The sequence below is a fragment of the Mirounga angustirostris genome, unplaced genomic scaffold (assembly GCF_029215605.1).
Source record: "Mirounga angustirostris isolate CCGP_5_RB_7025 unplaced genomic scaffold, mMirAng1.0.hap1 SCAF_12, whole genome shotgun sequence".
NCBI classification, from domain to species: Eukaryota; Metazoa; Chordata; class Mammalia; order Carnivora; family Phocidae; genus Mirounga; species Mirounga angustirostris.
The window spans coordinates 46,134,866-46,148,113 of NW_026991720.1; positions in this window are offsets into that span (position 1 = coordinate 46,134,866).

A 13,248-nucleotide genomic window follows, 5' to 3' on the forward strand; every position below is an offset into this window, starting at 1 on the left:
TTTTCCCCACTTAGACAATAAGGGTAATAATAAAGCTAGCTCATGTACAGTTATGATAAAGAAATGAGAGACTGTATGTGAAATACAGAAAAAGAAGGTCTTTGTGTTAATTAGGTTATTGAATTAGTGGCATGAGAAAATTCTAAGCAGGGGAGGAGGCAACAGCTAATTAGCTGACCAAACCAATAGTCCCACTTTGCCCTTTCTAAAGTGCGAGTGCTCACTTAGGATTGAAACTTCTAGGCTTCTATCTTAATAGCACACCGATGTTGTTTTGAGGGTTGTCGATTTGTGAATAATAATTTGCACACGGTATGAGCTCAGCTGCTTTAGGAAGTTGAAATCAATGAATCCAGGTGGCTTGTCTACTCCTCACTCACTCCCCTTCCAGGAGGAAGGTTTATTTGATTGAGCCAACAGTGGCAAGTGATTTTGTAAGCTGCTTGGCTGTTTCTGGGTTTGAAGTTCATTGGCGGGTGAAGGAGGGGGGAGAAATAAGACATGTAACCCAGTAAATAGTCAGGGTTACTCTTTATCCCTTTTCTTAGGGAAATAGGGCGGGGGAAGAGAAGAGAAAAGATGGACAGAGCAGAGCCTCAGGGTTGTCTAGTGGGCTGGATTCTCATGATTCCAGCACAAATGAATTGGACATATTACTGAAATTGTCCACAAATTGCACCAGGTTTAAAAATCAGTGAATGCAAAAGCCCTTGGATAATGTCAGGTTTAATATAACTCAAAAGGCAAGATGGAGGGGGAGGGGGGATGCAAAGCAAAGCTCTGTTCAAGCTCAGAACATCCATTTATTGCATTCTGTTAGAGGAGCCAGATTTTTTCTCTTGGAAATTATCTGGGAAAAAAACAGAGAAAGACAGAGGTAGAGGATGAAAATCTGGATTGTGTCCTCATGTGGATTTGAAAAAGCAAAATGTTCCTTGAGACTCAGCTTCAAATGCTGCCCAATTTGGTGTCTTCCATCCCCAAGGCTAGAATATCTACTATACTGTGTCAGTATATAGTGTGTCCCGGTATCCTTTGATAGACCTACAAGATCACAAGAACCTGCATGCACCCTCTTGTGTGAAGAAATAAGATGACTGAGTCTGACCTTCTTCTTTCTTCCTGGGAGTCCTATTCTCCTTCTGAGGACCTTGGCAGAGGCCCCCGCTCTGCCATCCATCTTTATTTTGCTAATATCACTGCTTGGCTGCCCGCAGAAGATGGAATCATGGTTTATTTTCAGTTTGAGTAATGACAGGATTCACCATTTTCCACCACGCAGGTTTCTGGGAGCTTTTAAAGAAATCGTTATAGGTTAAATAACCAGAGGCAGAGACCTTAATGCACTCTTATTGGCAGCTGCCCTTTCTCTAGTCCAGAAATTGAGCAGTTCCCTCTCTCCTTCCGACAAGTGCATTGGAGAATATTTTCTGTGTGGTCAAGTAATGTCAGACTTTTAAAAAGCCCTGAGAGAGGTGATGGGAAAGAATCAATCTTTGCACTAAAATTGAGAGCTTTTCAGATTTAATAAACTTAGACGGAAGGTGACATCTCATTAGTCCATGAAAAATCTCTTCCCTTTCTCTTCAAGAGGGGATTGGGGCTGCCCAGGGAAAGAGCCCTAAAGAAGCTTAGTAGCCTGGCCTAGGGAAACCCTACTCCTTCAAAGCAGGCCCCACTTCCCTGGATTTGCACAATAGCTTCAGAAAGGGTCCTGAAAGCTCCCCACGGGACCCTCTTCCTGGGTGGACTCAGGGCAAAGAACGTGGGCCTTGGAACTACAAGCTCTGAGTTCATGGCCTGGCTCACCTACCCACTGTAGGATCTTGGACAAGTAGCTTGACCTTTGGGAAAGTCTCCTTTTCCTTATCTGGATTTCGGGGTTATGAGAGTATTAACACTATATTGTAAGACTGATTACCAAGCATGATGACATTTATAAAGACACTTGAGCATAGCAGGTGCCTAATTAATGACCACGGTTATTGTTGATTGTTGCCATATTATTTAACTGCCCACTCAGCAAGTCCATTTGGATGTTTCATAAGTTTCTCAAATGTAACTTGTCCAAAATAGAACTCTTGATTCACAAGTCCCACCCCCTTCAACAGTATCCTCCCCCAAATGATCCTCCTTAGCTTTCTCTACTCCCAGCAAAGGGTAACCACCATCCCACAAGGGGCCTGGTTATCTTGACTCCTCTTTCCTTTAACCCCTACAGTGAATCCAAATCAAGCCCTGTTCTGCCTTCAAAAGTTACCCCAAATGCCATAACTTTTCCTATCTCCACTGCTACTCCCAGGGTCTGAGCCACCATCATCTTCCACCTAGATGCCTGCAACAGCCTCCCAACTGGCCTCCCTGCCTCCATGCTTGGCCTTCCTACAGTCCATTCTCCAGAGAGCTGCAAAGTAGTCTTTTTTTTAAAAGGTAAAACAGATCAGGTCACTCACCTGTGTAAAACCCTCCAATGCCTTCCATCCTCTTCCAAGGCCCACAGACCCCTACACAGTCTGGCCTTCCTGTCTCTCCAACTTCATTTCCCACGTCCTGGTTCATTATGCCCAAATCAGTCACACATCAGGTTTATTTGCAGCTTAGGGCCTTTGCACATGCTGTTCCCACATGTTGTCTGAAACACCCCACCCCACCCCCAATCTTTGCATTGTGGCCTGACTCTTATTATTGAGGACTCTGCTCAAATATTACCTCTTCAAAGAAGCTCTTCTGACTTATTTGAAATTACTAGTGTCATTCTCCATTCACTCTTTATCTGTAACCCTTTAGAAATTTTTTCATGGTGTTTATCACTGAGATAATAAAAAAGATATGGATAAAATAAATTTACCTATGTTTTAATAAATATATATCTCTGTTCTAGTATGGAAGCTTTGAGAAGACAGAGACCTCCATCTTATTCACAGCTCTGTACTCATCACCTAGAATAGTGCCTCAAATATTTGTTGAATGAATGAATGAATAAAAGCATTATTAATGGTACGGTGTTTTAATTCCATCTCTTATCTCCTTCTTCTGTGGCCTTACACACATGTACCTCAGTTCACTGTGACACATTCTTATTTCCTGCCCACTGTTTTTCCTTTTAGGCTTATGACTACCAACTGAATAATCAATTGGCAATGTGTTAAGAGCAGGGGTCGGAGGAGGGGTGGGGTCGTGAAATTCCTAAAATAAGATGTGCTTCTTCTAATTGGGTTTTTTCTGTCTTATCATTTTGTAGCTTTAATGGTGAACATTTGAGACACTCAGGCTGTGGGGAAGATCTCTGGGCTGTGACCTCCTAAATCCTACCTTCTATCTATGTGGGGTAGGTGGGGAAGGAGGGCTAGTTCTACTCCTGTTTAATAAACTGGACTCCTCCATTCTCCCACAGAATTCCTTGAAACAGTAGTCAGTGACACACAATTGTGTCATTTTTCCTCAAGTGGAAAGCCTATGGCTTTACCTACTTTTATTGGCATACATTCTTCTACTTGACTTTTGAACACAAAACCAAGAGAGTGGCAGGATAGTAAACCTCTTTTAGACCAGCACTTTGTAGAACACTGTTTTAAGGGTATTAACAAAAAAGACAATAACAAATCCAAACAAACAATCAGATGCTCTTATTTCAAACTACCCAAGGGCTCATACTTCAGCTTCCATCTGGAAGCATCCAAGTAGGAGCTTCCATCTGCCAGACCCAACGGCTGACAGCCAGTGTGGTGGGGTGACGAGAACCTGGACACTGGACTTGGACAGGCCTGGCTTTCATCCTGGATCTGTCTTTTCTTAAACCTCTTTGAACTCAGGGCTCTCATCTGTAGATAGAGATGCTAAGAGCAACTTTATTGGGTTGTCTGAGGAGCTAATGAGCTAGCATATTTAAATAAGCCCAATCCCTGATGTACAGAAGCTGCTCAATAGTTATTACTTCCTCTTTACCTCACCATGATAAAGGAGAGCATTTGCTAGGAGTGCTTTGGGCTGCAAGTAACAGAAGACCAATTAAAGAGACTTAAAACTTAGAGGTTTATTTTTCTCACATAACACTAAGTCAGAGGTGGGCAGTTGCTTGCTATTAATTCAACAGTTTAAACAACATTAAGGCTGATGTCTCTGCATTTCTCTTGGCCTTTTCCTTTTGCTCATAGGGTGGCTACTGCACTTCTACTATCACATTTTGTGTTCCAGGAAGGAAGAAGGAAGAAGGAGGAGAGTAAAGGCAAAGGGCCAAAGGGCCATGTGCCTTTTTACCAGGAAGGCAGCCATTTTTTTTTTTTTTAAAGATTTATTTATTTATTTGAGAGAGCGAGAATGAGAGAGAGTACATGAGAGGGGGGAGGGTCAGAGGGAGAAGCAGGCTCCTCGCCGAGCAGGGAGCCCGATGCGGGACTCGATCCCAGGACTCCAGGATCATGACCTGAGCTGAAGGCAGTCGCTTAACCAACTGAGCCACCCAGGCGCCCGGAAGGCAGCCATTTTTTAAAAGCTCTACCAACCAGAGGTCTGCTTACATCTCATTGGCTGAACTGTGGCAGATGGCCCTCCCTGGACCAATCACAGGCCAAGGGGAATGAGCTCTTCATGGCTGATGTAGATTCATTGCTGAGTATTCTCTGGAGCAAAATCAGGGTTCTGCATTCAGAAAAGGAGTGGGGTGGTGATAGTGGGAAATGACTACTGAGTAGGCAATAAGTGGTGTCTGCCACACAGAAGGAGAACCCATCCATATAATTCTGGCTAGAACAAAACAAAAGAAACTTCCATCTTGTACTGCAAGTTCCAATTACTGATGGAGATCAGCAGCATTTATGACATTGAAAAAAATTAATGAGAACCTCAGGGATCAATTTCCTAGGAATGGTCTTGCCTGCAAATTTGTCCTTCCTTTGACCACTTGAATTAAACACATGAAAGCATTTAGTGGCCCAAATATCAGGCTCCATCCAGAAAAATAATTCCCATGAACTATAGTGCACTATGAACTAAATCTAAAGTGAGATTAGTCTGGATTTAAACATTCACTCTAAAACTGTATCGTAACTTCAAGCATAGAAATGTTCACAGGCTGTGAAAGAAGGCTGTGATCCAATATTCCCAAATTGTTCTTGGAAAATGATGCCATTGGCAAAATGCGAAATTCATGGAACTCTGAACAGTGTTAAGTTGAAAAGGCCAGAGTGGGGGGGCTGGGTTTCAGGAGGGGGAGGAGGAATCAGGCACCAGGAACACAACAGAATTACCAAGCAATGGGTGTGAAGAAGGATCGAGGATAATTTACTAAATACGATGATAAACACAAGCATTCATGCTTAATGAAGAATAATTACAGTAAAAGACTACATTTCATTCTACAGTAAGCCTGTATCTTGACAAAGTATTTTTTTTTAAAGATTTATTTATTTATTTGAGAGAGTGAGAATGAGAGAGAGTACATGAGAGGGGGGAGGGTCAGAGGGAGAAGCAGGCTCCTCGCTGAGCAGGGAGCCCGATGCGGGACTCGATCCCGGGACTCCAGGATCATGACCTGAGCCGAAGGCAGTCGCTTAACCAACTGAGCCACCCAGGCGCCCAAAGCTTTATTTATTTGAGAGAGAGAGAGAGAGAAAGAGAGAGAGAGCGAGTACATGAAAGGGGGGAGGGTCAGAGGGAGAAGCAGACTCCCCGCCGAGCAGGGAGCCCGATGCGGGACTCGATCCCGGGACTCCAGGATCATGACCTGAGCTGAAGGCAGTCGTCCAACCAACTGAGCCACCCAGGCGCCCTTGACAAAGTATCTTGACAAAACCTTATCCGCCCGAGAATGGGCTGTATAGGCAAGCATTTTGCAGCAATAGGAAGTAAATCTATGAAACTGCTGCTTATTTCTTTGTTTATCCCCCTGAAGGAGTAAAACACTGTTGGAACTGGGGAGGTTGGGGGGGTGGGGGAGCGGATGGTGAGAGTGGAATCACATCAACGGTCCCAGACCTAGAGATCCAAGCCCAAGGGTAAGAGAGAAAGAAAGGTGTAAGAAGGAGAGGAGAACTGTGGAAAGGCCAGCTGGAGTCCCCAAGGGCACCAACCAGGAGATAAGTGTGGTCTCAAGTGTAAGAGAGATTCGCTCATCACCTCCCCGGCCACATTTACCTTATTTTTATCCCTACCCCTAGGTGTCTTCTATCTCAGGAGTCTCCATCTTCATAGGGGTCAGCCATAAAGATGTTTGAAGCAATTTACATTCCCACAAGAAGGATATGGGGGTACCAGTTGCTCCGCTTCCTCTTCCACACTCAGTCTTTTATTTTAACCATTCTCATGGCTGAACAGTGGTGTTTCACTGCAATTTCTAACTTCCATTTCCCTGCTGACTAGTGATGTTGAAACCCTCTTTATATACACATTGGACGTTTGGGAATCTTCCTTTATGAAGTGCCTGCTCCAGACTTTTGATCACTTAAACTTTTGGTTTTGCCTTTTAAAACGTAATTTGTAGTAGTCTTTATCGCCGTGGGATAGGAGTCCTTAGTCAGATACATGTACTGCAAATATCTTCTCCCACTTCATAGTTAGCCTCTTACCTCTCTCTTTTGCTCTCTTTTTTAAGATTTTATTTATTCATTTGACAGAGAGAGAGAAAGCACAAGCAGAGGGATTGGCAGAGGCGGAGAGAGAAGCAGACTCCCCACCTGAGCAGGTGGGGAGCCCAATGCAGGACTCGATCCCAGGACCCTGGGATCATGACCTGAGTCGAAGGCAGATGCTTAACTGACTGAGCCACCCAGGCGCCCCTGCCTCTTATCTCTTAGTGGGGTCTTTTGATGGACAGAAAGGTCTTACTACTAAAGAGAAATGTTTCTATCATTTTTTTCTTTTATGATTAGTTCTCTTTATGCTCTGTTCAAGAAATCTTTGCATTTCTTTTTTTTTTAAAGATTTTATTTATTTATTTTTCAGAGAGAGAGAGAGAGCGAGTACAGGCAAGGGGAGAGGAAGAGAGAGAAGCAGGCTCCCCCCCAAGCAGAGAGCCCGATGCAGGACTCAATCCCAGGACCCTGGGATCATGACTGGAGCCGAAGGCAGCCGCTTAACCGACGGAGCCACCCAGGCATCCCGAAATCTTTGCATTTCTTGAGGGTCATGAAGATGATCTCTAATTTCTTCTAGAAGCTTGATTGGTTTTACTTTCATTTTAAGTCTATGATTGGCCTCAAATTTTCTCTTTTAAGCATCACGAGCTCTTTCTAGTAATACCTGACACATGACTTAAAGCACACTGAAATCCTTTAATTCCAAGAATTACAGTGCCATTTTCAAGCTGAGACAGGAAGGAGTCTATGTCTATTTATGTCATCTGGGCAGGGCTTCAGAAGTGCTCTAGACAGGTTTCAAGGCTCACATTAATGCACAGACAGCATCCATCCTGCATTTCCACCCACAGGGTGAGGTCAGAACATGTTCACAAAAGTACCAGAAGCAGATGGGAATGGAGATAAACAGCCAGTCATTATGCACCTCGAAGCCTTGACCTTTTGATTTTAAGTATTTTAAAAACACTTCAGGGTAGAAATACTATTGTCCTGAGTTGCATTTTTACCGAGGGCTTCAAACTGTGCTTGTGAGCAAACTTCTCAGGCTCCTTGGGCTTCTTCAGCTCCCTGATGCCCCCGAGGACAGTCTAACTACGGGGGTGTTTTTCTTAGGATGTGCTGTCAGGTGAAGCAGACAGGCCTCCTTGTGAACTGGTCAGCAGCCATGGGAAAGAGCGGGGGCAAGGCCTCTCTTCTTGGACCCAGATAAGTGGATCTCTCTAATTCTGAGAAAGAACCATCCCTTCTAGAAGCCCCTCTGCATTCCAAGGCAGAGTGGGACCTTCCTCCAATCTTTACTGCGTGCCTGCTTCCTGCAAGTTACCTTCACACGCTTCAGTCTGTTAGGTTCTTGCTGCAAACCCGGGAGGTGAGCAGTAGCACTTCAGAGAGGTTAAGTAACGTGCCCAAATTCGCGGTCCTAAAGATGGCAGAGCTGGCGTGTGAATCCAGACCTTCTAACTCCACACTGAATGTTCTTTGTCCTCCTTTGCCCTAAACGATACTACCTCTCATTTCTGTACAATTTCGTCAGCACTCGTCTTTCTTAATATGCTTCTCTTAGATGATGTCTTACCATAATTGACTTAAACAACAATTTCTTTCTCACAGGCTTGGGGCTGGAAGTCTCACGATCAGGGTGCCCACAGAGTTGGGTTCAGTACATCTCCTCTTCTGGGTTGCAGACAGCTGACTTTTCTTTGTATCTTCAAATGGGGGAGGGGGTAGAGCTCCCTTCATCCCCTTATAAGGGCACCAACCCCATCATAAGGGCTTCACTCCCATGACCTCATCTAAACCTAACTACCTCCCAAAGACCCCACCTCCGAATACCATCACACTGAAGCTAAGGCTTCAACACATGAATTTTGGGAGGACACAAACATGCAGTCCATAACATATGGGTAGTTTTTAATCTAGGGTCCCCTTTTCATGCTTTTGTGAAGGCTTGAAATTTTAAGGAGATGGTGTTTGGTTGTGCCATTATATGCACAAAGGCCCTTCCTTTCATCAGCTTCCAATTATCGAAAGTTGCCACGAAATAAAAAAGTCACAGTGTTGGATGATGATAAAGCCGGAGCCCCTGAGGTGGCCTTGTTGGCTGTCAGGCGTGGGCAGCCTGGCTTAGTGATGGGAGCATTTCGTGCCCTCCTTAGCTCCTCAGGCTTTGTGAGCGTGACAGCCGTCCTGTTTGTGTGGTTGGTGAACTCCTAGAGGTAATATCCCTCAAGTGAAACAATATGTTTTCTTTTCTCTTGTGATTATAGGGAAGAAGCATAATGTTCATAATAAATAATCAAGGCCCCTTGTAAATCATATATACAGTACAGAATGTTCTTCCAAGCTTTTTTTTCCCAATTCTCTTCCCACGTTTCTCCTCTTTGTGTTGTGCTCACATCCCACGGCAGTGAGCAGCCTTCAGGCTGGTTAAAGATTGTCGTAGACGTTATTATCATAATCACAGACTCTCTGGGTGGCAAGAAGCACATGCTGTGTTTGTTTACTGAGAAGTCTCCAATACCAAGAACTGTAGTGAGGTTTACTCAGCTGAAGCTGTTAGGGGTCAGAGAGAGAAGAAATACAAAGCGGAAAGGGAGAGGGAATGAGTAAGGAGGGAGAGAGAGAGAGAGGCAGAGAGGGGAAATAAGCAGCTGGTGGAGAAGGGTGAGGCAGTAACTGGGATTGTAGATTGTTTTTGCAAATGTGAGGCTTTTCATAGGTGTATCAGGTGGCTCCAGGAGGGGACCGACATGCCTTGGAGGCAACCCTGCTGGCAGACAGGAAAACAGAGCTGTTATCTGTTATTCTGAGTCAGGTGTTATGTTGAGTTTGCTTATCGAAAGTTTGGCCCACCGGCTAGCAGCATTGGCTAGGAAGCTTGTTAAGAATGCACAATCAGGGGCGCCTGGGTGGCTCAGCCTTTACGCGTCTGCCTTAGGCTCAGGCCGTGATCCCAGGGTCCTGGGATTGAGCCCCACATCGGGCTCCCTGCTCGATGGGGGAGTCTGCTTCTCCCTCTTCCCACTCCCCCGCTTGTGTTCCCTCTCTCGCTAACTCTGTCAAATAAATAAATAAAATCTTTTTTTTTAAAAAATGCAGAATCACAGGCTCCACCCAACTACTGAATCAGAATCTTTATGTTAGCAAGATCCCTCAGGTGATCCATAAGTACATTTAAAGTTGAGAAACACTGACCAAGGGGACACTCAGACAGGTGGCAGAGGGGCTTATAATGTGGGTTACTCTGAGACACCAAGAGTCATTACTGAAAGAAGCCAGTAACCAAAATGATTGGATGACAGGTAAACAAGGGTAGTGCAGCCGAATGGTTTAGGAATAGTTCAAATCCCAGCCCTGCCACTTACCAGCTGGGTGACCTTGGACAATGACTTAAACTCTGTCAACAAAGAAACTACAGACTCCAAATGGAGTCACTTATGCTAAGCCACACGTCAACAATTCAAGACTTAATACTTAACCTAATTGCAGTTTCAGCCCCTCCCAGGGATGTGACCTTTTGCCAGTCAATGGAGAATTACTTGATCAGCACTAGTGAGGTAATCTACACGATAGATCCCTACCCTCCCCACAACTGAAGGTGACCTTGCCTGAAATATTCCTTTCTTCTGTTTATGACTTCCTTGTCCCAGCTCCTTTCTACTTTTAAACCTTCCCTTTTGTACAGCTCTTCAGATCGCCCTTCTGTTTGCTAGATGTGTTGCTGCTGGATTCATGTATTGATTCAATAGAGCCAATTAGATATTTATATGTACTTAGTTGAATTTTGTCTTTGAACCACTCTTTGGGCTTCTGAATCCTCATCTTTAAAACAGTGACAACAATAGCACCTCTATCAGAGGGTGGTTATAAGGAAAATTGAGTTTACATATATGAAGTCTTAGAACTATTCCTGGATGGATAGTCACAGTAGTTGTTGTTATCATCATCATTATTATTTTATTACGTACCTGGCTTCAGCAAGTACATTGAGAGTGAAGAAATTAGAAGCAGGAAAAAGTTTCAGAGTTCAGGGATAGTCAAATCAAGCTGGGAAGAGAGCAGAGGCATTCATCTCTGGAACTTGCCCCAGTACAAAAACAGCTGATTTCATCCCTGGGTAAGCTGCTCTCCTGTTTACCAAGGGCACTAATAATAACCAACCCTTGCATCTGTTCCACACATCACCTCCCTCCCTCCCCCTTTCCAGCTCACAGAGTGCTATCCATGCATATCTCCTCTCTCCTCCTTCCTGAATGTGGGCACAGGCTCAGGTGGTGTGTGCCCTGAATAGGAGGGCAGTAGGATAAACAGGAAAACATATGATCCAATTCCAGGAGTCAAAGGAATTCCTGGTTCTGTCCTTAGATTGCAGGTATGTCTTTGTCAAACCACCACTCACTTGCATCACTCACCTGCATTGACTATCTGTGTAGTAAGAGGAGAATATCACCTGTTGTGAGCATCAACACTCCCTGACATTGGCCTGAAGGCAGATGATCACCTGGACTCTGCCTCCTGCAGCTCTCAGTCTTGAATTTACAAGTACGTAAAAGGATTGACAACTTTTCCAAAGTTATTGGCTCTGGGAAGTTGAATTGGCTTTGTTTGAGAATGAGGCAAGTATCTCAAAAAATTTACCTCCCTTCCTCTATTGTTCTTACTACAATGGGTTAACAAGGACCTCTATTAAAATGTCAATACCCCTTGAAAGTAAATGTTAAAATTTATAAGTAATTTCTCCTTTATTATGAATTACTATAGCTAGGTAAGTTCCATCGACTATCAATAACATTAAGGGAAGAGCAATGTTCTTGGATGGGGTGGATGGGAGGAAGAACTTGGAATGGTTTTGTAGAGTAGGGAACTCTCTACATGGGGGAGGTTGGGAGAGTAGCCAGGAAATCAAGAGCTTTTGGGGAGGGGAAGAATATTAAAGAGAAGGCAGCAGTAGGTGGAACACAGGTCACAAAGTGAAATGGGATGACACCAATGAAAGTCTTGATGACTTTGGAACTGGGCCAATGGTTGGTGGAAACAAGCACCTGAACGTACAGTTGGTCCTTGAACAATACAGGGATTAGGAGCATTGACCCCACCTTGTGCAGTTGAAAATTTACATATAACTTCTGACTCCCCCAAAACTTAACTACTAATAGCCTATTGTTGACCAGAAGCCTAACCAATAGCATAAAGAGTTGATTAACACATATTTTGCATGTTGTATGTATTATATTCTGTACTTTTACAATAAAGTCAGCTACAGAAGAGAGAATGTTATTAAGAAAATCCTAAGGAAGAGAAAATACATTTATAGTACTGTACTGTATTTATTTTTTTTAAATCCATGTATAAGTGGACCCATGCAGTTCAAACCTGTGTTGTTCAATGGTCAGTTGTAATTGCAAATCATCTCCTGGGCTGCTTTGGGCATTTATGGTATAAAGTGCTGATGTTCTGCTTGCAGAATAAACTCAAGGTACTTCACTGGATACTCACAGCCCTCCCCAGTTGAATGGAACTCAACTTCATACTCATCACCCACCACTGCCCTATATGAGCTCTCCCTTAGAGTAAGTATGTTCTGCCTCAACTCTATGAGCAGGCTCCTTTCCTGGCCTAAAATGCCTCCCCACTTCCTCTTTGCCCAATCACACCTGCCATACTTTAAGGCTTAGCAAAAGCTCTGTCTCCCATGAGGCCATTCCTCTCACATGGTTCACAGAGAACTCCCCTCCAATAATCTTGCTTACTATTGGAACTTTTCTTTTTTTTTTTTAGTGGCATTTACTGCCTTCTATTAATCACTTGCCTTTTACTTAAGAAAATAGAGTGATTTTTTTTTTGCATTAGTATGTGCTCTGTTAAGTATAAAAAAATTGGAAAACATAAAAAGCAAGGAAACAGAAATCATACAGAAAGTGTTAAATTCTGGTATTCTTCCTCCCAGCCATTTTTCTCTTTATACATTTCTTTTTCATTTAGTTAATATTATGGACATATGTAAATTGTTCTGATTTTTGTAAAAGTAATGTCCACCTTAAATGATAACAAAAAATGCTCACTCAAAAAATACAGAAAAGTAGAAAAAAAGAAAATTCAGATCTCCTGGATTCCCAATATATAGAAATAATCTCTCCTTATATTTTTATATATTTCTTTATAGTCTTTTTCCTATGTCACTTTACATGGGCAAGAGCATGTTGTCAAGATCATATTTATGTATCTTAAAGTCCAGTTGACCCAGGAATTTTGGCAGATCCTGATGCTCTGAAGAGAGATCTGGTGAGTAGTATCTACCCCTGGGCAGTTTATTAGATTTTCCCAATTAAAAAAAAAAAAAACAAACCTTCTCAGAATCATTTAAAATAAGATTTAAGGATCCAAAATGTCATTATTCAAATTGCTCAGCCATAAAAATGTCCATTAGGTTTTTCCATATAAGTCTGCTTTTATAAAGCAGGGGGAAGGGGCGACTTTTTGTGAAGTATTTCTTCTGGCATAGTGTTTCAACTGAGTTTAAAACTTAGCCATTGTTAGCAAGTTCTGGAAGAACAACAGCAGTTATTGTTTTAAATAGTCATCAAACAAGTCAAGAGATTCCATCTGATTGGTTGGGTGGAGATTATGGTTCAAGAAGCATTACACTGGGGAAGGAAGAGAGGAATACGATGACTAG